At 45.7% G+C, this 26197-nt stretch overlaps 1 protein-coding gene, 1 long non-coding RNA gene and 1 pseudogene across 5 annotated transcripts in view; 2 read left to right on the top strand and 1 right to left on the bottom strand.

Annotated features, from left to right (window-relative positions):
• ARNT2 (aryl hydrocarbon receptor nuclear translocator 2) overlaps positions 1-26197 on the bottom strand; it is a 201490-nt gene that overhangs the window by 154191 nt on the left and 21102 nt on the right. Inside the window, exon 1 of one of the 4 annotated variants that reach the window (XM_008015663.3) lies at positions 9986-10102. The exons of 2 other annotated variants lie outside the window; for them this stretch is intronic. The gene's annotated coding sequence lies outside the window, so the exon portion shown is untranslated. Of the gene's footprint in view, positions 1-8338; positions 8645-9985; positions 10103-26197 lie in introns of those variants that run through there. One more of the 4 variants, XM_008015661.3, reaches the window with a different exon arrangement.
• On the top strand, positions 6302-15088 carry LOC103245221 (uncharacterized; annotated as a pseudogene).
• On the top strand, positions 19573-22645 carry LOC140710396 (uncharacterized). Its single transcript, XR_012091368.1, has 2 exons — positions 19573-20123; positions 22591-22645. It is a non-coding gene; the product is annotated as an uncharacterized lncRNA (long non-coding RNA).

Genomic DNA, 26197 nt, shown 5'->3' with positions numbered 1-26197 from the left:
GAAAGAACGGACAGCACCAGGGTGGAACCTTTGCAGCCCACAGGGGCTGGAGCTCGGTGCAGCAGTGCTGCCAAATCTGGCTTGGAGGCTCAGGCAGGATAACGGGTGAGCCCTCTCCCTTCAGATGGCCTGAGCCAGGCCCAGCAGGATCACACTAACACTAAGTTCTAAGCAGCACATAGCCAAAGCCTGAGGGAAAGAACCAACTCCTGGTAACCCAGACGGGGCACACTCCCCAAGAGGCAACACCCTGCTGCAGTGCCCGCCGCTGCCCGCTCTGTTACCCTGGGTTCATGGTCAAGCAGAGAGGCTGGTTGCCATGCCTACTCTGGACTCAGAAGCCCTGAGTATCTGAGCCCTGCTTGGCCCCTCTGTTCTTCATGAGGACGGTGAGCTCCAGGGTGTTAAAAGCATCACTTCAGGCTGCAGCAGGCCAGGCTGATGCTTCCTGTATCCCCAGAGCTGGACCTTTCCAGGAATAAATATTAATTTAAAGAATAAGAAGGTCTGGCACTAAATGAGAGTACCTTTCCTGCACATTGTGGCCAAGACATTATTTCCTATAAGCCAGATACTTTTGGAAGCTCATTAAGGTCATGTCAAGCATCCCTGATTTCAAAGAAACCACACTAAGAAGTCTCTCTTTCCTACCTAATGGAGAGCTCCTAAGCTCAGGCACCCTTTCTCAGACCATTCCATGGCTCGACAAATATTTCAGATGGCCTCTGTGATTCTGTTTACTGTGGTTGGGAAGGACTTCCACAGTGTTAGCTTTTCTTAGCTCAACTTTTACCCAGGGGAAGAAGGGAAGCAGCAATGTACAAAAATATATTAAAAAAAAAAGATGGGTCAGGATACATAAGGAATCTGAGCCCTTCTTAGTGGAGAGAGATGCCTAGTGATGTTGACAGTACACGGCTGGTGTAGGTTTCTGCTCTGTTTCCTTTCAGCAGAACTCAGGGAGTCCTGTGACAGTTGACCCACAGTTATGCCCCAAAACACTGTATGTTTAATAAACACATTTGAAGCTCAACTTGAACTATCCCACTCAAAACTCTTGAAGAAGAATTTTACAATACACAATACAATTTCACAATTAAAAAAATCTTAATTTAGTCACTCTGCCGTGTCCATAAAACTCTGGGAATGACCACACTTTTATTTGTTTTTTAAACCAAGGTACACATCGAAAAGTCCTCAAGGGAAAAAAATCCTCCTCTTAAAGTAATTCTCTCCCCTTTAGATAACTGAGTTTGTGACAGCTAGACAGTATTAAAAGCAAGAACCCAACAACCTTATCATCTGCCTGCTTTGATAAAATATTTATATTTTTCTGAAATGGAGGCTAAAACACATTGAGTCCATTATGTCCCCAAATTGAAGGGCAGAATCACTGTTAGAACAAAGACAGATGACAATGAATGTCACTACTTTCTAAAATAAGTTCCACAGAACAGCAGCCCCTTAAGATTCTCCAAGAAACAGAGTTCTGTGGTCAAATAAGTTAAGAAAAAAGCTGTGCATTTACCCCCTTTCTTGGAGATTCCAAAGTCCACTAAAAACATGTTGAGAAGTCCTACCTATATAAAGAAGTTTGCTTAGCTTTGATTATCCCAGTATATCATAAATACCTCTAATTGTGGAAACTTTAAAAATGTATCACCTGCTCAGCTAATGTTCTAAGCAGCACAAGTTTTGGTATTTTAAAGCCATTACCTTGTTCCTGCCTTCCAGTTGAAATTTCAGGCTGGAAGAGATCTTAGCCATTGTTGGTAATCCTAGAAAAGTTGTCATCCCTTCTCTGTTCCAATCACCTGAATTTAATTTGGGTAAAACAAGAATGCCAATAGTTCTGGTCATATAAGTTGAAAAAAGTAAAGCTCCCCAAAACCTTGGCTGGTGGGGTAAAGGAAAAGGAATACTGAAAACCCAGTCACTTCTTTCCTCCAACAGATGAAGGGAGCAAGGCAAAGAGAAATTAGATGACCTGCGTGGGTGCCCACAAGTGACCTTTCTTTTTCTTGTCTTATTTCATGTGTAGTTTCTTTTATTCATGTCCTATTTCATTGGCCAGAACTTTCAGAGCAATATTGAGTAAAAATGACCTATCGTGAGGTAAAAGAAAGTCACTACTTTGCAGTCAAATATACCTGGATTCAAATCACAACTCAGACACTTCCCAGCTATGAGTGACGGGGCTACTCCAGGTCAAAGTGTCAGCTGTGAAATGTCCATGGACCTTGAAGGGGCATTTTAATAATTAAGGACAAGGTATGTGATGAGCCTAACGTAGTGATTGGGAAAACAAAACACTCAAGCAACAATAGTTAAAATGATCATGATTATGCTGATGGTAAGCAATCTTGCTTGAGCCTTGCATTTAACTGGAATGAGCTGCTGGTTTAAGACAGACATTCTTTCTGTTGTCAAGGAATCTGCTCCTATGCCTACTTTAAAAAGTTTATTTAAGGAATGGATGCCTCATTTTATCAAATGCTATTTTTGGTAACTAAGTGTTCTGGATACTAAATAAGCCAAACAGAAAATGCAATCGATGAGACTAAACTTGACTTTAAAGATAAAATATTTTCTCTAATGTTGATTTTTAGGAGCCACCCTTAAATTCAAACAAAAGTGAGAAAACAAGTCTCTCTCCTCTGCAATCTATGTCCATATCTATAATGTGATCAGCTGTCAGCCTTCCCTGGAAAAGTAACTACCCACTTCCTAAATCTGGCATCTTTTCTCTGTGACTCAAGTTCAAGCAAGCAAAGCTGTTGGAATGTCCACCCAAAGAAGGTGGCTTAGGAAGGTCCCTGACAAGGTTGGAGGTGACAGTCCCAAAGATAAGGCCTGGTATCAATAGATCAAAGAAAGCTAAACCTTCAGATGAAGAGCAGCCCTGTAAGTCAGTTGCTGATTTGCTCCAGGGTTTCTGAATTTCACTCACAGAGAACTGACCACTGCACTGTATAGGGAGGAAATCACACTTCGGATACCTCCAGGGTGACTGCAGCCACCGCCATACCCTGCAGCTGTGGGTGTATATGAGTAGAGCCTTTCCAGAGGAGAGCTCAGCAGTCTGTGTCAACAGACATTAGAATATCCACGCACATGCACACCCCTGACACACAGCAAACACACTCCCCGCTGTCCTGGACCTAACACAAACATAGCTTCTCCCTCGCTGTGATGCGAGATGAGAGGGAGGGTGTGTGTGTGTGTGTGTGTGTGTGTATGTGTTTTATGCACAGAAAAAGGACTATAAGGCAGATAGAAATAAATTTTACACTAATATGTAAAACTTGGCTATTTGTGTTATGAGAATTACAGGTGGGTTTTATTTTCTCCTAAAAGCTCTTCTTGTTTTTTGGAATATTCTAGTTTTTTTTCCCAAAGCATGTGTTAATTTAATGTTAATTTAATGATATGTCAATTGAGTGATCACAAATAGAATAATACTTTTTAAAGGGTTTCATGTGGAAGACACAGGAGAAAGTATACATAACTGGTGAGAACTAGAAGCAATGAATGAATGAGACAGAGACAGAGCAAGGGGAAGCCCTTTTTAAATAGTAAGTGTCCAATAATGGGACGGATTGGCTTAAAGAACAATGATAAAATTTTACCTAAACTAAGATTTATGTTGCGCACCAACTGTGTTCCTGGCATTCTGCCATCTTCTTTGCACAAGTTTTACATCCGCCCTATGAGGTAAATGGAAATTCATCCCATTTTACAGATTAGGAAACTTGGCAGGGACCGGTCAGCCTTGGTCCCTGTAACACGGCTAGTGAAGGGCAGAGCAGGCTCTTATGTGTTTGGCCACCCACTGTGGGGTCCCTGTCCCTTGTGGTGCCCAGGCGGAGGCACCTTCCCTGGGGCAGCAAGAGACGTGCTAAGGCCACGATTCTCCATCACAGGCCCAGATGAAAGTTGTATGGCATGTAGGACATGTTCATGCTTTGGGGTCACTCCATCTAGCCATGGGGTCTGTGGGCAAGCTATTGAACCTCACTAAGCTTCAGACTCCTCCTCTGTAAGTTCAGGAAAATACTTACATCACATGGTTATTATGAGTATTAAGGAAAACCAATTATTTATGATGTCTAGCAGAAGAAATGTTCCTTCTCCTCTGTTACTTTCCCCTAGAAGAGAATGTCTTTCCAAGCAGACATTATAAGTGTATGCATGTGTGATTTTTATATAACCCTTGAGCATGTTACTTAGCCTCTCTGTGCCTTGGTTTTCTATCTGCAAAATGGGCAGAGCAACGCAGCTCCTGGAGTTATGAGGATTAAAGAAGCTAGTAGTTGTAAAGCACTTAGAATGATGCCTGGCACAGCGTAAGCACGTGTAAGTGTTCAATAAAAATACACACAGATGCTAACACCACTTAGAATCATTTCGCTATGGTAAGGACTTGAGTCACTTCTATAATGTTGCTTTTCTGGTTCTAATTCACAGGATTGCAAGAGAGGTCAGAGGGGCAGCGGGGGCAAGAAGGCCCTCTGAACACCTCAGCACTCCACTCATAACACATTCCTGCGTGGAGCTGTGGCCAGAGACAGAAGGAGGAGCTGCAAAACCCCAGCAGCCTGAGATGAGGAGCTCCACCTGTGCTGACCTCCAGCGGTCCGTCTACCCAGAGTCGTGTCTCTACACCAGCTGGCAGGCCCACCCGGATCTCAGGAGGGAGTGCAGACCCCGCTCGGGCCTCCCTATGCGGAGCTGAGTCCTGAGCTGGAGCCTGCACCCAGTCCATGCTGCACCGGCCTCCTCCATCCTGTCTCCCACCCGCACACGTCACACACCACTCACACACACATCACATCAACACACATGCATACTGCTCACACACACCACACACCCCCATACACATCACTCACATCAACACACACACACAACACACACACCACACACACCCCCACCACTCTCAACACACATACACACCTGCACACACCCCACACACTCCACACACACCACTCACATCAACACACACACAACACACACACACCACACACCCCGCCACCACTCTCAACACATATACACACCTGCACACACCCCACACACTCCACACACACCACTCACATCAACACACATACACAACACACACACACCACACACCCCGCCACCACTCTCAACACATATACACAATACCTGCACACACCCTATATCAACACACATACACAACACACACACACCACACACCCCCCCACCACTCTCAACACACATACACACCTGCACACACCACACACATCACTCACATCACACATACATAGCACTCATACAACCCACACACTCCACACACACCACTCACATCAACACACATACACAGCACACACACACCACACACCCCGCCACCACTCTCAACACATATACACAATACCTGCACACACCCCATATCAACACACACACACAACACATACCCCCCACCACTCTCAACACACATACACACCTGCACACACCACACACACTCCACACACACCACTCACATCAACACACATACACAACACACACACACCACACACCCCGCCACCACTCTCAACACATATACACAATACCTGCACACACCCTATATCAACACACATACACAACACACACACACCACACACCCCACCACTCTCAACACACATACACACCTGCACACACCCCACACACCCCACACACACCACTCACATCAACACACATACACAGCACACACACACCACACACCCCGCCACCACTCTCAGTACACATACACAATACCTGCACACACCCCATATCAACACACACACACAACACACACACCACACATACCCCCACCACTCTCAACACACATACACACCTGCACACACCACACACACTCCACACACACCACTCACATCAACACAGATACACAACACACACACACCACACACCCCCACCACTCTCAACACACATACACAATACCTGCACACACCCCATATCAACACACACACACAACACACACACCACACACCCCGCCACCACTCTCAACACATATACACACCTGCACACATCCCACACACTCCACACACACCACTCACATCAACACAGATACACAACACACACACAACACACACACCCCCACCACTCTCAACACACATACACAATACCTGCACACACCCCATATCAATACACACATCACTCATACACACCCCACCCCTCCACACCACTCTCAACACACATACACAACACTCACACACCTCACACACCCTGCATACACCACTCACATCAGCACATATACACACCACTGACACACACCACGCACACTCCATACACACCATTCACATCAACATACACAACACCCACACACATCATACACACCCCCACACACCACTCACATCAACACACACACACACACACCACACGCACATCAGTCAACATACATGCACAGTATTCACACATACACCACACACACCATTCACACACACCAACACATCACACACCACTCACACATCCCGCACTCCCCCACCATTCACAGCAACATACATACACACCATTCGCAATCACACCAACATACCACACACACCACTCACACCACAACACATACACACCATTCACACACACACCACACACATACCACTCACAACATACATGCACACCATTCACATACACACATATTCGGACACACCACACACACACCACACACACCACTCACATCAACACATACACAGCATTCACACACCACACACACACACAACTCACACGCACCACACATCATTCACAAACAATACACATTGCTCACACACCACTCATATACATACACCCCCACAAGCACACACACCACAAACCACACACGCACACACCATTCACATCAATAAACACACCATACATACACCACACACATGCACCACTCACAGAAATCTCACCACACAAACCACTCAAACCAACATACACACCACACACACACCACAAACACACATCACACTACTCACACACATACCACAGACACCTCTCTCACACCACACACACACACACCACATACACACAAACCACACACACAGCCCATCCCAGACCTGACAGGGAACAGCCTCCTCCTCGCTGATAGTATGAGCTTTGCCTGAGTGGGGAAGTGTGCCCCTGCATTTGTCACAGCCCTGGGACCCCACAGCCCTACACACCCTTTGGAAGGAACCCCAGGGATCCTGGACAAGTCATCCATCCCCTCTTGTTTCCAGTTCGCCACGGGCAGCCCAAGCAGTGCCTGGCAAGGAGCTCATCTGAAATGGGCGTGAAGAATGGGACCCTCACCTCGATTTCCCCATGCAGCTGAGGGTTTGCCACATTTAGAAAAGACAGGCGTCTGGCACAGCACACAAACATGAACACATTCTATAACACACATGAAAATTCAAATAAATCTCAAAAGCCAAGGCCAAATTTTCCATTACACAAGGAAAAGTTTGGAATTGTGGCAAAGTAACCCGCTCCCCTTTATGAAGCAAAGCCACCAAAGAGCTGCTTCACGTCACCGGTTCCTCCCTCCCATGCTTCCTTCAACCTTCTCCAGTCAGACTCGCTTGTCATGCCACCACAGAGCTGCCATCATCAGGAGGCCACTCTTGTGAAGGCGAACAGTGGCTCTTCTGCCCCTGACCTTCTATGGGGATGTGGCCTCCTTCTCCACCTCAAGCATTTTTGCCTGGTCTTCCAGGCCCATGTCCTTCACCTCCTGCCTCAGGCCCCTCCTTCTAGGCCTCCTTTGCCTGTTCTTCCTCCTCTTCCAGATCTCAGGGCGTCTTGTGCAGCCTCCTATCCTACGTGTCCTCCTAGGTGATCTCATCCAAGCGCCTGGCAGCAGCGCTGCCTCGGCTGCTGCTTCTCCAATCCACCAGCAAGCTCTCTGCTACCTCCGAGAGGTCTCTCCATCTTCTGAGCTCTGCTGTTGGCCTGCCTTAGGACACCCCTGACCTTCATGCATCCACTCTTGCCCTTCCCACTCATTCCGTACTCGGAAGCCACATCAGACAAGGCCAGCCCTTGCCTCCGTCCTCTAACACATTTTCTTTCCTCTTAGCCCAAACCTGGAGTTCCCTGCCATGATCAACTTGTTCCTGTGTGGTCAGGCCACTGCCCACCTCTCCAGCCTACCTCTCTGGCTCCAGCAACACTGCCTTATCAGTTCGTTGAACACACTATGTTCCGTTCCGACTCCAGGACCTTTGCATATGCTATGTCCTCTGGCAAGAAAGCTCTCCTCCCTCTCTTCACCTCATTAATTCCTTACAGTCATTTAGATTTTACCCAAATATCACTCCTCAAGGAGGCCAGTCTCTGAACAACCCCTCCCCTACCCAGTCTAGGTCTGGTCCCTGGTGATTCATTCTTACTGTACCTGGACTTCTCCTGGGAATGAATGAAGGTCACAGCAGTCCAGGTGAGAGAAGGCAAGGCCTGAATGATGGAGCCGCAAGGAGGGCATGCCAGAGGAAAGAGATGATGTCACTGCCTCAAAATAGTGTGTCGGCGTCAGATCCTAAAAAGGGAAAATTCTGAAAAACCTTGGTCACCTGATCCTCCTACACTGTATGGGGCAAAAAATGTCTAGAGACAGAAGAAAAATATGATTGGGCCGGTTGCATATTTACAACTACCATGCCACACATGCTCAATACAGGAGGACTTCTGCAGCAAAGTAGAGGCACACGTGCTCATGCATTCCTCGGTTCATTGATTCAAGGGGCCACACATTCAGTAGCAGCCTACTTCTAGCTCTGGCTTCATCACTATTTGCCTCAGTCTCTCCTCAACTAAGACGTGGAGTTCATCAGGACGTTATTTCCTTTTGCAGAGGTTGCTGTGAGGAAGCGGTCTCTGTTTCTATTATAAGCAGCCTTTGCAAAGCTCTTCTTTGGAGCCGGGGGCTATGCTAGAAGCTGAACAATAGTCAGAGATGAAAGGACCCAATCCTGCCTCTGACAAGTTCAGTCTTGAGTGTGATGGAGGCACAGAGCCCAGTAACTTCACACTGAGAAATGCATGCTGTGAGAGATGCTGGACACCATGCGGTGGGGACGGCTGGGAGGATCTGAGAAGGCTTCCTGGAGGACACCACCCCTACGCTAACCTGGCAATGGACTGCAAAAAATGCTCTGGGAGGAACACAGTACGACAGGAAAGATGCCCTTTCCTAAAAGTGTTCCTTTGACTGCTCCAGAATTTCTGAGCAGATTCCTTTAGTCCCCTCTGAGGGGTATGCTTTCTTGCTCCTTTCCAGTCCCTGGAGCTTTCTGGTCTTTTATCCCAACTGCAACTCCCTACAGATCGAGAGTTATTCCCCCACTCAAATGCAACCCTCTCATCTAGATCTCTGCTCAGGATCCCTGATCATAACCAATGGCAAATGCACAAATAGACAGAAATATCTGTATTCGCAGCAGTCTGACTCCAAATGCAAATATCCCCTCAGGAAATTGTTTCCCATTACACACAGAGGGGAAATGACTGTCTGCTCTTAGACAAAGTTGGAATGAGGTTTGGAGCTCATTTAAAAATCAGTACAAGCTAAAGATTTTGTAAGGTTCACCATAACACAGAAAACATATCTGGTTTATAATGCAGCATCTAGCTGTAGACTATTTCACATTTCAGATGCAGACATACTGTGTAGAATTCCTATAATACAGTGTAGGCAGCGAAAACCTGGAAAAAATGTGGAACTTGAGAGCATTACAGATGAAAGGAACAGGAGGAAATGAAAAAAAGACATATTGCTCTCCCCACTATTTCATGTGAATCCAAGTAAGAAAAATATCCCCTGATCTTTACATTGGGAAAAAATTAATTACATGCAAAGTTTCACCACATGATAACATACAATATTTTAATGGCCATTCAAATAAACGAAAAACCAAAAGATTGTTTCCATGGGTGGGAGTAGGGTGAGGGCAGGCAACTAACCAAAGAAAAATGCTCTTCTCAATATTCATCTCTCTTAGAACAATTCTCTTCACAGAAAGCACATCAAATATCACAGCCCTACCTTTTCAGAGGGATTAAACAAAGATCTTTCTTCCTTGTGACCAACACCTTCTTAGAAGAATCTGTTATCCGTGTAGAAGAAATGTCAGAAACCTCTGGGAGGAAATGTAGCTGCATTTGTATTCTGCTCAGAAAATGTCATCACAGATCTGTTTACCTTAACTGTGGACCATGATTCAGCCGTGACAACTGTCTTGCATACTGATCAATTTATTTGCAGCAAAATTTCTAGCATTAACTGCTTAGGTTCTGAAAAATCGGTTACTTGGATTTCCTGTGCAACCATAACGAATGCACATTTGAAAAATCTAGATTCTTATCCAAACATTTCAGTGAGAGATAATAAAGGATTTTTCTTGAAGTGTAAGCAAGGGAGGGTCCCTCTGACTTCTGGAATGAAGACAGCACACATGATTCCCAAAGGACCTCCATGGGGTAGCATTTTTATAGCACAGTGTGCAGAAAAATCATTAGACTGAGAATCAGAGAACTCTGACTGCAGATCCTTGCTTGGCTTTAACCAGCTGTGAGATCCTGTGTAAGACATTCTTTTCTGATCGGCAGGCTGGACCAGGGTCTCTGCAATAGAGAAGAGGATGGCCACTGGACCCGAGAAAGTAAGAAGAAGCCAGGTCCTGCCTCCTCTGGCTGGTGCTTCCAGCCTGGACGCTGAGCCCTGGATGCCTGCCTGAGCCCCTTCTAGCAGGCAGGCAGGTTTTGGCATTAGGGAATTGAAACCAGTCCCAAGGCAGCCTGGGGAGATGTCCTCCCACCTCAGCTAACAGTGCTGGCTCAGGCAGGGCTCTGGCTCTCCTCTGGAACAGGGGCACTGCACTACAGCACACTACGGTGTCACTCCCCATGTTCCCACTAGTATCCGAACCCACTAACTCCAGCTTCCTTCTCCACCCTGCAGGCTGAAGTCCTATAATCTCTGTGTTGAAATGTGTAAAAGGGGCAAAAATAAAACAGACCCAGCAGGAAGATGGGTAACCAGTAATTCCAGTGGAAGAAATGTAGAGAGGCTACTGTCAAGGTTATGATTCTGGAGCAAGACAACAAGGATGAGTGACCCATTCAACCTGCCCCAGTCTATGCGAGACCATCAGAAGAAAGTGTGCGTCACCAATCACACGGAAGCCAGCCAGAACATCTGGGTTGGAAGGCTTTGTGTCCGTCAGTGGACTGAATGTCCCTAATGAGGTCTTAGAAGGAGTCTCAGTCAAAACCTAGACTCTGGCCTACCAGGACCTAAGCCTAGGGAATCAGGAGCCCAGTGCAGTAAGACAGACCCTGCACAAGAAAGGGCAAGGCATGGGTTGCTGGTGCAATGGCATGGGAGAGTGTATAGGAGAGCTCAATGCTCTGATTCTCCACATTCGAAAATACCAGAAAGAACCATGGGTTGGTGAAGGGTTCACTGAGGAGGACCTGCCGGTGAGACACAACTTGTCAGCCTGGAGAGTCCTTGAGGCAGAAGGAGGGATAAAACTGTCTTCAGATACCTGATGGACCTTCCTGCATAAAAGAGAAGAGGCCAGTTCTCAATGACTGCAGAGGCCTCTTCACAGTAGCGAAGGATATGAAAGGTAGGGGGGAAAAACGAATGACTAAGATGCATGTTGACTGTCCAAAGGCAGCTGGAAGTGAACAGAAACCAAATGAACTAACAAGTCTGACATAAGGAGAAAAGCTCATTAATTATGGAACACTTCCAGATAAAAATTACTCAGCCTTTAAATATCATGATTTCAAAGATAATGTTACAGGAAAATGCTAAGAGTAAGTTAATAGAGCAGGATACAAAATCATATATGCAAACATATTTATCAGGGATCCATCAAAGTTCAGTTTCAGCTACACTATTTGCCCAAAACCTATTATTTGGCCATGGCTTCTAAATGAATGCCTTGGCCTTTGAAAGGACAAACAGTCAAATACCTATTGCAAGATCATTTCTGGCATCCCTGAACTTGTGCATGATCAATGACCTTACGATACTCAGGTCACCATCATCTCTACATCTACAGCATAACAACATCAATACTACAAATAAGGCATGCCACATGAACTTATTGCTCAAGTCTGCATATTCACTTTCAAATGTAAATCTGCATTCTAGATGTACTCAGATTAAAAAGCTCCTTGTATGTATGATGTATTTTGAACTCTCCCAGTCAGATGATGTATAAATATAAATATTATTGCAAGAATGAAATGTGCAATAATCTTTGATCATATGGCAAAAGCTATTAATTTTATATGCAAAATTTATGTGCAAATCAATTATCAAGAACTTTACCAAATAGTTACATTTAATAGGAAGTGAGGAAATAAGACAAATATTAAGAGACAATACTTTGGGAGGCTGAGGTGGGCAGATCACGAGGTCAGGAGTTCGGGACCAGTCTGACCAACACCGTGAAACCCCGTCTCTACTAAAAATACAAAAAATTAGCCAGGCGTGGTGGTGCGTGCCTATAATCCCAGCTACTCGGGAGGCTGAGGCAGGAGAATCGCGTGAACCCAGGAGGCGGAGGTTGTAGAGGGCCGAGATTGTGCCACTGCATTGTAGCCCAGGTGACAGTGTGAGACTCCGTCACAAAAAAAAAAAAAAAAAAGAGGCAACACACTTGCTTGCTACTTTTACAAAGACTGTCATTTTCTTTCTGAGACAAGATATGTGCAGAACCATAAATACTACTGTAAAACAGAATAAAAGAGATCATTAGTATATATCATAAATCATGTCTTTGTGGAATTGTTTGGTATACTGGCATTCACAATAATAAACAGCCTTTAGGATTTTAAATTTTTCTATCTGTTTCTGTTTAGACCATGCATCTTTCAAGAAAAAGTCTTATTTGGAACCCTTCATATCTTTATAAGGACAAATTAATTGCCAACTTTATCAACTGTGCCACCTCAAAAATTCATAAGGAAAAAAAGCCACCCATATCACACCATAACATCTATAGTAAATCATCACCAATCCAGACACAATTAACAAAACCAATATAGTTCATTCCTCCACCAAACTCAGTTGCAAACAAGTGTCTATATTTAGTATCATAAATTGCAGCATGGTAAGCACAGGAGTATCTAGCAGTGGGCAAGGTCCAGATACGACTGTTTCTGACTTAGAGTTTAACTTTACGATGTGAGGAATCCTAATAAACAAAAATAACATAAGAACAATACCTATTTTTGTTAGAATGTCGTATTTTCATTCAGTGATTCAGCATCAGCCCCAATTACAGCCAAACATAGATGCTTGGCCATTCAGCATTAACGAAAACTGAATTAGCTCAACACACCTCTAATATATGTACGTCCAAACAGAGAAAGAGACTGTGTGTGTGTGTGTGTGTTTGTGTGTGTGTGTGTGTAGGTAAATACTTTTAAAAAAGGAACAAAGCTAATTCTGAGTGGTAAGACTACATAGGATTTTTACTGCCCACTTATCATTTTCCATTATCTCTGTGTTTTAAAAACTTAGAATACAATACTCTTATGATCAGGAAGCAATGCAAGTGACGTAATCGAAGGTAAGTGAAATGCTGGGTTCTGTGGGCGGGCTGTGTGGGAACTGGGAACACAGAGCTGGGGGAGTAGAAGAGAAGCCAGCAGTTGTGAAATGGTGTAGCCACCTCCAGCTGAGCAAACTTCCCTACAGGGATGGGACAAGGGTGATGAAATGAGGAAAAGGTAGAATTCGAGGCTGAAATAACTACTGAGTTCCAGAGAGGTAGCAGGCCCTGAGCAGGCTCATAAATCTGCACGGCAACACTGTGAAAGAAGCATCATTATCACCATGTCCTGGGTGTGATGATATTCAGGGTTTTCTGATTAGTACAGTAGTAAATGTGCATGGTAAACAATCTGAAATATTCAAGAAAGAGTAAAAACCGAGGAGATGAGGCCACACAAGAGGAGAGGAGACAAAAACAGGATAAGAGAGATGGAGAGGGTGAGACTCTGGCAAAGAAAATATTAAAAGATGAATTATTCAAGATGGGGGAGACACTGCCACCGGCTCTGAAGTCGGGCCAAGAGGTTAACAGTGGCCTACCGAGTGTGCAATTCCTCCTGTGGCTCCCTTCGCAACCTCGTGACTTCTTGATGCTGGGAGCAATGAGGAGTGAAGGCCCACTTCTCCCCACAAAGGGTAGACTGAGGTTATTCCACAGCACAGTACAAGGCCCTGAATATACAGAAAGGAAAGATGGAGCCCATCAAGATGGGAGAAGAAGGACCAGCAAACAGCCAGGGACAAGCTGTGTGAAAAGTGACACAGCAGGTAAATCCAGAGAGCTCTGGGAACCAGAGGCACCAAACAGCACAAAACAGGAGAGACAATCAGTGGGATGGGTGCAGAAGTCTCTGGAGGAGGCAATAAGTTGGTGGATTCTAAACACTGTTTAACCAGGAAGTAACAGACAAGGTGAGTCAAGCTTGAGTCCTGCCCACTGGGCTCACAGATACCCTGGCCTTCTCAATTATCACGCAAAACCCACACCTTTGAAAGAGAGTGGGACAAATACTAAACCGGATAGCATGCAGAGATGTTAAAATCCCAGGCACAAATGAAGACTGTCCACATAACCAGGGACATGTGCCCCTTCTCCACATGTACTGATTGTTGTCCAGCCACAATGAAAGCAGCTACCATCCTTCCTGGTGCCAGGGCCCACACCAGTCATGAAGAAAACACAGACCCCCACCAGTACACCAGATGGCTAATCATCTGGAGGATGTGGGTGTCTTGGAAGTATCACTGCCTACTTTAGACAGTGGACAGCAACCTGCACTTCCTGTACATTTAACTCAAACTCTATGGAGGTGGCACCATGATGGGGACACCTGGGTGGATGTGGTGAGGCAACATAACATGGTTACAATCCCTCACTTGCTGAGTGTGTGTTTCTGTTTCCCCAGGTAGGAGGACCTCCCTGAGGTCAGGAAGCAGTGTCTATTCATTTGTCATATGGAATCACCACATCCTTCAGTGATGGCCATGCTTTCCTTGTCGCCTTGTTTGAGATTGAGTGGGTCCCACAGAACTGCGTTCCTGGAAGCCTTGGTAACTGCTCAGATCCCAGCTGCTTTACCTGCCAGCATCCTGAAACTCAGCAAGATCAGAGTCCAGACCTCGTAAGATGTTGAGACTTCACCTACAGCTGCCCCACCCAGGCTGATGAAGCATCAATCCAAGACGAAGGGGCTCATCCCTGAGTCTGTAGGTAAAGGTGGGAGGGAAAAGCTGAATAATGAGGGGAGCTGTGCAGGGAGGGGGAAGGATGAAGGAAGGGATGACTTGGGCTGTAGGAAGTAGAGGCTTCCTGCGCAGTTAGCTGAAGACAGTCTGCTCACAATTGCACATGTGCATGGCATTGTAGCTGGGACGCACTAGCCATTCAACACATTTTTTTTTCCTTGTTTTGCCTATATCTCCTCAAATTCCTTTTACCATCAACACATATTTTTTACACGGATGAATAAATGAGTCAATGAATGGATAAATTTTGCTCTGAGTGCTGCCCTAAGAGGCACATACAAGGTTCTCAGTTATTCAGGTGCAAAATCAGTGTCAAGTGATCCACAGCCATTTCAAAGCTGTCTCTGAAGGCCACACACCTCCCACTTCTAAGCCGGTAATGGCCTTGGATAGCATAACCTTAGTACTGCCTGCTCCTGTGGACAGAGGGAGGGAGGGAACCTGGCCTCTGAGCCAGAGGAATGCGAGGGGCCTGTGGGGTCAGCAATGTGCATGGCGGGGGGGTGGGGGGCAGCTGTTTGGACTGGGAGGCAAATTGTTCTATGGGAAGGGGTGGAAAAGGGAGGACCGGGGCCCAGGATGAAAGGAAGCCAGTTCAAAGGCCGGGGCAGCCTCTGCTCAGCAGCAACGGACCTTGCTGCTTCTGAAGCAGGGACTGCCCCAATAACAGCTCTTCTCAGGAGGAAGTTACTATGTCCGCAATCCTGGAGGCTCAGGGTTCTTCAAAAGTGAGAACCAAAATTAAAGGGAAGGATACTCCACGCCGCCAGCCTCCGTCACCCCAAGAGGGAAAGAGAACCTCGGGCAGAGCTGGCACCTGTGGAGGAGGCGATGGGGTGTCCTGGCTGAATAAAGGATGAGGGCAGGAGGTGTGTGGCCAGGTGGCCCCTTGGCAGTGCTGGTTGTTGGCTGTATCTGCAGACACTGAGGGATTGGGGGGCTCCCTGGAAACTGGACTTCAGTGAGTGTGGAGAGTAGTACAGGTGACAATGGGCAGGAGGGAAGAGTGAACCCAGACATCCCAGTGGTTTACCCGCAGGTAAGGATCCAGGTGCTGCCTCTCAGGAGCAGGAGTTGCAAAACATAAAAGGAGAAGGTGACCTCGAACAGCCCCCCTGTTGTATCCATCTCCTACCCACCCTGTGCCCAGGACCTAGGTAAAATTCAGGAAAAACCTCCATGAAAGTACCACTTCTTACCTATCTTAACCCGAGCTCCTGGCTTTATCCTTCTTTCAATCTATTATCCTGCTCCTGGACATCCCCTCTCCTTTTCCCTCTCTCTTCCACTCCCCATTCCTGCCTCTCCTCTGCTCCCGCTCCCTCTCCCGGTCTACCTGTCCCCACTCTTCCTCCACTCAGTTGCTGATTTTTCTCTTGATCTCTCCCTCCATCCCTTGCTCTCTGTCCACACTCCTTTGACCCCTCTGGGTATCTCTGAGTCCTACCAATGCTTTGCCTCCCCAACAAAAAGCACAGATGAGCTCACACTCACACCTTCACACAAATGCTTTCTTTCCAAGGTCTCTCTTCTCTGGCTTTGTCACTCTGGACTTTGCTTCTGGCTTCACGTTTCTAGGTGTAGCCACATGCTACTGTTTGACTCTACATGAAGATTAACCGCAACGAAGCAAACGTGCATAAGAAAATCTATGCAGCAAAGGCAATTCTGTTATTCTCAAGTCCATAGATGCCCAGTGTGACACTGTGAACTGGAGAAAAAGGAGCACTTCCTGTTCAGGAAATCTTGTAAAATCATAAATGTTGGGACTCAGTCAACAATACCCCAAAATGAAGGCCTCAGAAGCATCTTCAGAAGAAAAATTTATTTCTCTGATCTCTTGCCTTCCTGTCTCTTAGTGCCATTCTCCCTTGAGGCTAGACACAGACACTAGAATCCCTCTGCCCCAATGCAGGGCATGGAAGTCAGAAGCCTTTTTCCCCAAAGCCAGCCATAAAACTTAAAGATATCATTCTAACTTTCCCTCTGCCTTTCTGTGTAAAAACTGGCCATAAAGAAACTATCTGCCCTACCTTGTTTGACTGCAGGTCATAAGACCCCCATTCCAGAGAGGGTCCTGCCTCATACTCAGAAGGAAGGAATGCATGTTTAGCAAGGCCAAGAAGAATCCAAACAGATAGGCCTTGCTGGGTTTCCCCACTCAGCCTATTGGCATTGGATCATCCCCTTTTTGTCCAGTCCTATGTCTACCTGGCTGTCCATACTTTGTTGAACCTAAGCATAAAAATGGGCAGTTTCCCCTGTATCTTTGGGTCATTCTGAAGGCTCTCATGTGCACATTAATAAAATTTATACCAATTTTCTCCAAGTAATCTGCCTTTTGTGAGTTGATTTTTCAGCAAACCTTCAGAAAATGAAGAGGAAGCTTTCCCTTTGCCCCCCCCCCCAATAACAAAATGGTATCTCATTTTTTAAATATAATTATTTCTATAGAATGCCTTTTCTAGGCTGGGCACAGTGGCTCATGCCTGTAATTCCAGCACTTTGGGAGGCCAAGGCAGTGGGTGGGTGGATCACTTGAGGCCAGGAGTTCGAGACCAGCCTGGCCAACATGGCAAAACCCCAACTCTACTAAAAATACAAAAATTAGCCAGGCATGGTGGTGTGCACCTGTAGACCCAGCTACTCAGGAGGCTAAGCCAGGAGAATCACTTGAACCTGGGAGGCGGAGGTTGCAGTGAGCCTAGATAGCACCACTGCACTCCAGCCTGGGCAACAGAGTAAGACTCTGTCTCAAAAAAAATAAAAATAAAAAAAATAAAATAAAGTGCCTTTTCTAAAAAGGAAAAAAAAATGTGGGCATACCCGCTGTTTACACAACAAATTGATTAAGGAACTCACATATCCTTCCACAGATCTAAAATCCCCTTTAAGAGGTTTTATGAAACAAAGTAGTTTCCTTGTTGAATATATTCCTTGATGAATATATTCATCCATCATTCACCAAAAAAACATTTTGTGTTAAATTTTAAACCATGAATTACTCTACAAATATAAAATATATGCAAAACAGTAAAAATGTTTACACACAAGGCATTAAAATCTGTTTTCTTTTCAAAGCAGTTAAGGTATTATTTTTATGCCATTTGGTACCATAAACCAAATGGGATGCTCCTCGATGTCTTAATTTATGCTTGGGACTCCAATACTTGGAGACAGGGGAGCATGAGCTTCTGGAGAAGAAAGAGGTTGTAGGATTTCCTAGCACAGGAGGCTGAGCTGTGATGGTGAGACCACACCTTCTGGTTATAGAGGAGGACAAGCTCTCTGTTCCTGGGAACACTGTTGTGTTTCTCAGAGGCCTCAGCCCAAGCAGAAGATCCATCTCCACCTGCACCATCTAAGCCACAGGTTGGCAAACTTTTTCTGGGAAGGATCAGAGAGTAAATATTTCAGGCTTTGAAGGCCATAAGGTCTCTGTGGCAACTACTCAGAGCTGCAGTTGTGGTACAAAAGCAACCGTAGACACGGTCTGTAAATGAGTGGGTGTGGTTGTGTTTCAATGCATGAGCACTGAGATTTGAATTTCAGATAATTTCCACATGTCATGGAATATTCTTTTGGTGTTTTTTTCCATCCATTTAAAAATGTAAAAATTATTCTCAGCTCATGGGCCATACAAAAACAGGAGGCAGGGCAGATGCGGTCCATTGGCCATAATTCGCCAACCTCTGATCTAAGCATCAGGCCCCAGAAAATTCAAGAAGAGGCGAGAAATCTTGTACATCTAATTCAGCTGACCCGATGGGCAAGACACTGCCCTTCCCCCTGTGCCCCAGAGATGCAGGTGAAGGGCTGGTGCAGGTGCACTATTTCATCAAAGTCCACACCCTCCAGGGACCAGCAGTTGAATGGGAAACAGATGCTGCATTTTTACCTATTGACAGTAGACCCTTAATCTTTGCAGCTGAGCTTTCAAGAGACAGCAGCATCAACTCTCCATGGAGAAAAACCTGCATGAGGATCATGGTCAGTTCCACTGGGCCATTTAGGCTGACATACCTGAGCTTGTCCTGGAGGAAAAGGAGGAGCGGCCCTAGGCAGCGACCACAGAATGGCTAGTTGCTTCAGAGAGCTACTTCAGCTGAGAGTTACTTCAGCTGCTCAGCCTCCTGCTAGGTGCTCCCACCAGGAGGTCCTGAGAGAGGGCTTCAGCCACCAGAGGATCTTTGAGGAAGCACTGGAGGAACAAAGCCCACCCTCAGCACCAAAATGGAGAGAGCTGGGAGGCCAATGTCCCCTAATGAGGATTACATGCGAAGAAGTAGAGAGACCTGCAGAAGCTGCTGGATAAGTGGGGACAACTGGGAGCCTGGAAAAACAGCCAGACAGGAGGCAGAGACAGGGGCCTGCCCAGGAGGTCCAAGGGAAGAACAGACAATCACGAGAGGAAGGTGGGCCTGTCTGTAAGAACCCCTAATCCAGCCGCTTCAGACTATCTCCCAGCCCACTCCCCTACTACAGCCCATCCTGGAATGGCTTCGGGTCTTGGAGACAGGACAGGCTCAAAGGGAGCCAGGGAGTCCTCTGTGCCCTCTTCAGGAACCTGAGGGGAAGCCTCATTGTTACTGCGAAAGGAGCAAAGGGATTTCAGAGGGAAGTGGTTGGCTGCAGCAAGGTCAGGAAAGGACCTGTGCTGTGGAGTGGGAGGGGGAGGATCTGATCTGGCCATAACCTGGGCGTGGCAAGAACAATGATTACAAATGCTGTATATCCCACTGCCACGGTCCCAGTGATATCCCTGCACAGAAGAGCACCAGGCCCTGAAGAAGAACATGCAGAGAGGACAGAGGGGACGTGCTGTTCACAAGGCCCAAGGCTGCGGCCTCCCCAGGAAAATGTAAGGTTCAGGATTTCGGTTTTGTTGTTGTCTTTATTTTGGGGGAATGGGGTGGTAGAGGCAGGTGGCTACAGGGGTACATGTAAGTACCTGAGTGGTGTCCAGTGCTTTGTGGGGGGATCGTGACATTGGATTCCAGGAAGGATATAAATGAGGATGAACAGACTGACAGCTGATGGGAAAAAACCCTGGGACAGAGTCTGGGGAAGGAGGGTGCATGATTCATCGCCGTGTACATGCACCACCCAGAACAGGGCCCAGCACAGAGCAGATGCAGGGCAAGATCACAGGTTAGTCCACTAAGGGAAGATCAGTGCTGGATTTGCATATCTGTGCCCACTGCTGGCCTGGACAGGCTGCCCAACTGCTGTCAAGGTTCTGCGTATTGTGGGAGAGAGGATAGGAGACTGCGTTCCTTCAATCCCACATTTCCCAATTCTGATTACTTCTCTGTCACTAAAGCAAAAAAGACCACTAGAGCAAAGAAAAACCCTGAGGTCACAACCAACACCCGTGAAGAATCAGGCAGATTCCAGCCCTTCAGAGACAGAAGAGTGAGAGTGTGAAGAAGCCAGCACAGAGGGACTGGGGCTATTTGCACCTCCCATTGAGACTGGACAGTCAGCATCTACACTCGCTTTGGGCTCTGTTCTTGTGGGATGGTTCCTCCTAGCCCTGGGCTATCCCAAGAGGGAATACATCCAAGGAGCTCCCAGGATAGGAGGAATTTTGATCTAGCAGCTTTGTTATGGCTTTGATCATCTGGTTTGATCTTATAAATGACACATAGATGATCTTCCTGTTTTCCCATGAAGTGAACCTAACTCTGGAGTCTGGAGGAAAAGTGGCCAGCCATGTGTGGAGAATAGGTGAGAGGGGAGGCTGGTTAGACCTAGGAAGTCAGGATACCACAGAGATCTCCAACTCAGGATCTCAGACACACAGCCACATGGCCTATTGCATCCAACACAGAGCATGGCCCAAGAAAGCACAAGTTACAGCTGTGGTATCAAGTCAGAAGACCTAGGAAGCTCTGGGTGGCACCAGGAAGTGGGTGCTCATCCTCGGGAGAAGACCTAGAGTGACCTAGGGAAGCCTTCTGAGAGGACAGACAGATCCTGGTAACCACTGGTGGGGCCTCAAGGATGGGCACTTTCATCCCCAGGCTGCCCTGCTGTTACTTCTGGGTGATGGTGATGTCCCAGGGATGCGACTACCAAAGAAGAGAAGAATGGGGAGAAGAAGGAGGTACCTGGTGGGGGTGCCAGGGTCTCTGCCACTTCCCAGGATGGAAGAGGCAGTCATGATGTCTGGTAGTACAGAGCTTAGTTGGGCAGGGGCTTTGTCAGTGAGCAGGCTTTTTGCTCACACTAACCAATTCTCCACCTCTCCGGACACCAACTGCATCTCCTACAATTTGATTCAATTCTGACACTAACTACCTGGAGTTGGCACGGATCCCCACAGATTATGGGCTCAATCCCACACGACTGCCCCACTTCAGATGCCAATCACACATCTGGGCCTCCTACACTTCTCACCAACCAAATATAAATTGGGGATTCCTACAACTCCCCTTCTCAGGTTCGATAATTTGCTATATCAGCTCCTAGAACCACTTACTATTCCCAGTGTAGGCTAAAGAATACAATGCAGGAACAACCAAATGAAGACATGCACAGGGCAGGCGATTGTGTGGTGGGGGGGATGAAGCCTCCATGCCCTCTCCAGGCACCCCACCTTGCCAGCACTTCCATGTGTTCACCAACCAGGAAGTTCCCTAAATCCCAACATTTAGGGTTTTTTATGTAGGTTCCACCGAAGGCACGAGAGATTAAATCATTGGCCACTAGCTTGATCGCTAGCTCCTCTCCTTGTCAGAGGTCAGGGGGTGGGGCTGAAAGCTTCAACCCTCTAATCCTACACAGAACTTGGCCCAGCCCCTTCTTGAAGCTGTCTAGGGGCCCAGCCACAAGTCATCTCATTAATACACAAAAGACACTCTTACCACTCCAGAGATTCCAAGGGTTTTCGGAGCTGTTTGTTATGAAACAGGTGAAGACCAAATACGTATTTCTTATTATCACAATCGGGAATTTCAACTAAGCAGTATTAGGCCATACCACTCCTTTGTTCAGAAAGGCTGCATCAGTCAAGCTATTTTCTTCTGCCTTTTATTTTAAAGGGGGACTTGGAATACAGAAAGGGGATTCTAATAACAATCTCCTGATGACATATATTGTATCAGATAGATCCTACATCTTTTCCAATCCACTTCCTGGCAGGAGGCATGTGTCGAATGGACGTTGAGGAGTCAGCTCATTACACATCGCAAAATTATATTTGTCTGTTTCTAGATCCAGAGACCAGACGTGGATATGAGCAGATGACAGAATAAAAGTTAGGAGTTGTATATTAAAAGAGTAATGTTTGCCTTTAACCAACAATGGTTCTCTGTTTCCTTCAGAATCCTCATCTCCCCTCCAGAAGAGAACAGAATTAACTCCTTTTAAATTGAAAAAGTCTGTTTCAAAAAAGTCCTGTGCCAGCGACTTGGAAGACTGGCTTAAAATCTCAGTTCTACCAGTTCCTCCTCCCTTGTGATCTTGGCCTTCCTTTGGACACGTTTCTACATTTATCAACTGAGCACACTTCAGTGGACAGTCGTTTCAAGCAAAAGAGATAATTCCTGTACAATCACCGTGTAAGGTTTGACACAACCCTGTGGATAAGAACTCAGGCAGAAGAGCTGAGACCACATTCAGGCTCCTCACTTGCTAGTCCATGAAACTGAGTAACTCTCCATCTGTAAATTATGCACCACATATATCCATGCCTCATGAGATCATGTCCAAGATGTCTTTGTAAGGTTAAAATTACAATGGACATATGAATATTGATTACATTGTTCAACAATTTCCCTAGAGCCCTTTGCGTCTGTGCATCGACATGGTGAGGGTGAACAATTCCACAGTTCTGCCCCTTTCAGGACTGGAAGAAGGCACTAAATCTTGGCCCTCTGGCCCACACAGAATCTTCCACTCAGTCATTCAGCAAGTATTTTTATTGTGCAAAGAGCAGTGGTGTTCAAGGCACTTCATTAAGCCCACAGATAGCTGCAAGAGGCAAATAGAGATCTCCCCTCCACATTATCAGGCCGAGCTGATGAGCAGGTGATCCTGACAGTGAATGCTGGAGAAGACAGTGGGAGGCAGAGAACCTTCAGAGCTGGAGTTAGACAAGCCGAAGGAAACGAGGCCAGATGCAGATGGCCTGATGACAGGTCCATGGACAAGGAAGAATTGTCACAGAGGCAGATTTTGAAGAGTGGCAGACAATTTTCCAAGAGCTGGGACTGTCTAAACGCAGAAAACATTACAACTAAACTAAACAGTTGTACGTCCCTAGAAATATACCAAGCAAGGCCTGGGTAAGCATCAGGATATGGCTTTATCATAAGGATTCCCACTATGACTACAGGGTTAAAATAAATGACCCACACCTTTCAAGAGTGTGTGATTCTATCAACTTCAATGACTTCTTGGCATATGTGTACCTAGAGATTTCATAGTTAACTTCACATTCTGTATTCTAAAACTGTACTTAACTTTTTTTCTCCCCAAACCATTTGAGAACCTCACGTCCATGTTCTCCTTCAGCAGAACCTCCTTTCTTTTCAGTCTTTAGGTTCCAAACTCCCATTTTCCTTTCAATAAGGTTTTCTGGACACCTCTCTTGTATATTAGGTACCATACCAAGAATGGCCCTCATGCTCAAAATGGAGTAGGACAGTTCAATACAGGATTCATTTAAGCTGTGAACTAAGAAACAATCTTAAAACGCATCTCAACAGGCAGATAAGAGACATAAAACTCCTTTGCATAAGTCTCAGAAGAACAAACCCCACTCAAAGAGCCCCAGCCTCAGGGGTCAGGTCCTCCTGCTGACGCCCTTCTTGATGTCTGTCTTTTCTTACCCTTTTTGCTCGAATTTATGACCTTATTGCCCCAAACATGGGTCACTACAATATCATCCAAAAAAATAATTTTGTGCTGGTGTTAGGGACTGAATCGTGTCCACCCAAAATTCATATGTTGAGGTCCTAACCCCCAATGTGACAATATTTGGAAATGAGGCCTTTGGGAGATAATACGGTTTATATGAGGTCATGAATGAGGGTGGGGCTTCCATGATAGGATGAAAAGAAGATACACCAGACAGTTCACTTCCCCGCTCCTTCTGCCATGTGAGGACATAGCAAGAAGGTGGCGGTCTGCAAGTCAGGAAGAGAGCCTTAACCAGGAATTGAATCAGCTGGCCCCTTGATACTGAACTTCCCAGCCTCCAAACAGTGAGAAGATAAATCTCTGTTGTTTAAACCACCCAGTCAATAGTATTTTGTTAGGGCAGCCTGAGCTGACTAACACAACTGATCCATAGCACCTAACCAGAGGATATTTTTAATTCATGAAATGGGTTCCTCTAAACAAGATAATTTAACCAGGTCAACAGCAGTGAAATCTCCTTTCCTCTTCATGAACTCCAAGAGAGAAACAACCCAGTAACAAACAATCATGCCCTTGCATGAACCAAGCCCCTCCTTCCCTTAGCCCTATCTGCTCCCATGCAGTAGCCTTGGGACACAGGGGCAAATGAGAGCTTGTATTTTGCTACAGATTCTGGTGGCAGCCTGGGGCTGCTGTGATGGCTGCTATATCTATCCTATTAAGTTGACACCCTAAAACTCAGTTCTACTCCCCCAGCTGTGCTCAAAACAAGAAATACAGGGACCAACAGGACCATGGTGTGGTTGAGAAGCTATCAGCAATCCACATTTATCTCAACAAGCAGCAGAGATCTCAAGAATCTTCTGCTTTGGTCACAGAAGAAGCTAGGCAACCAATCACATTTCTGTCTTTTCTCTTGTATCCATGCATCCAATAAATGGTATTCTCCTCATTTTTAAATGTCCAGTTCTAAAGAGTACTTAATTCAATTGAGCATTTTGCTCCTTCACTGAAATAGCAATCATCGTTGAAGAGAGTGAAAAAGAAATATATCATAGATTTTCTTTTCTTTTTTTTTTGTCTCCCTTTGTATTTATTAGATTTTTAAAAACTTATTTCCTTGTAAACTTCCTTAATGAAACAAAGTGAACTGCACTGGAACAAAAGATTTTACAAGAATGGGTGCTCTCAAAGTGGCTATGATCTACCAGGAAAGTAAGTCATGTTCAAGATTTTCTTTTCTCTTCTCTTCTCTTCTCTTCTCTTCTCTTCTCTTCTCTTGACAGTCTTCCTCTGTTGCCCACGCTGGAGTGCAGTGACACGACCATAGCTCACTGCAGCCTTGAACTCCTGGGCTCAAGCAATCCTTCTGCCTCAGCCCCCTCACTCTGCACAGTAGTTGGGACCACAGGTGTGAACCACCATGCCCAGCTAATTTTGTAAAGATTTTTATCACAGATGAGGTCTCACTATGTTGCCCAGGTTGGTCTCGGGCACCTGGGCTTCAGTGATCCTCCTGCCTTGGCCTCCCAAAGTGTTGGAATTACAGGCATGAGCCACTGCGCCTGGCCCCCTTCCTATAGATTTTCAAAAAAAAACTCCAAAACAGGTGGAGGGTGAGGGGAGGGAAATTAGAAAATGGATCAGTCGGTGCAGCAAACCACCATGGCACACACATAAGTATGTAACAAACCTGCACGTTCTGCACATGTATCCCTTTTTTTTTTTTTTTTTGGAAGAAATAAACAAAAAAAGAAGATTGTGATATTTACACATTCAGATATTTCTATCTTTAACCTCTGGGTTGAGCATTCAGTCTGCTAAAGTTTCTCAGAATATTTTTATTGATTTAGGTTTATATTTAAATTTTTAAGCCAATTGGAATTTTAGTATATGATACTTATTTTGTCTCAGAAGGATAGCCACTAGTTTCATTATTATTTTTAAATAAATTATCCTTAAAAAATAAATAAATAAATAAATTATCCTTTCTTCACTCAAAACCCCAAAACAAAAAATGACCACCATTTTGGAGCCATACTTGCAGAAACTGTAAATCTTCTGTAT

Source organism: Chlorocebus sabaeus, chromosome 26 (genome assembly GCF_047675955.1).
Source record: "Chlorocebus sabaeus isolate Y175 chromosome 26, mChlSab1.0.hap1, whole genome shotgun sequence".
Taxonomy (NCBI): Eukaryota; Metazoa; Chordata; class Mammalia; order Primates; family Cercopithecidae; genus Chlorocebus; species Chlorocebus sabaeus.
This window is presented reverse-complemented; position numbering and strand designations above follow the sequence as displayed.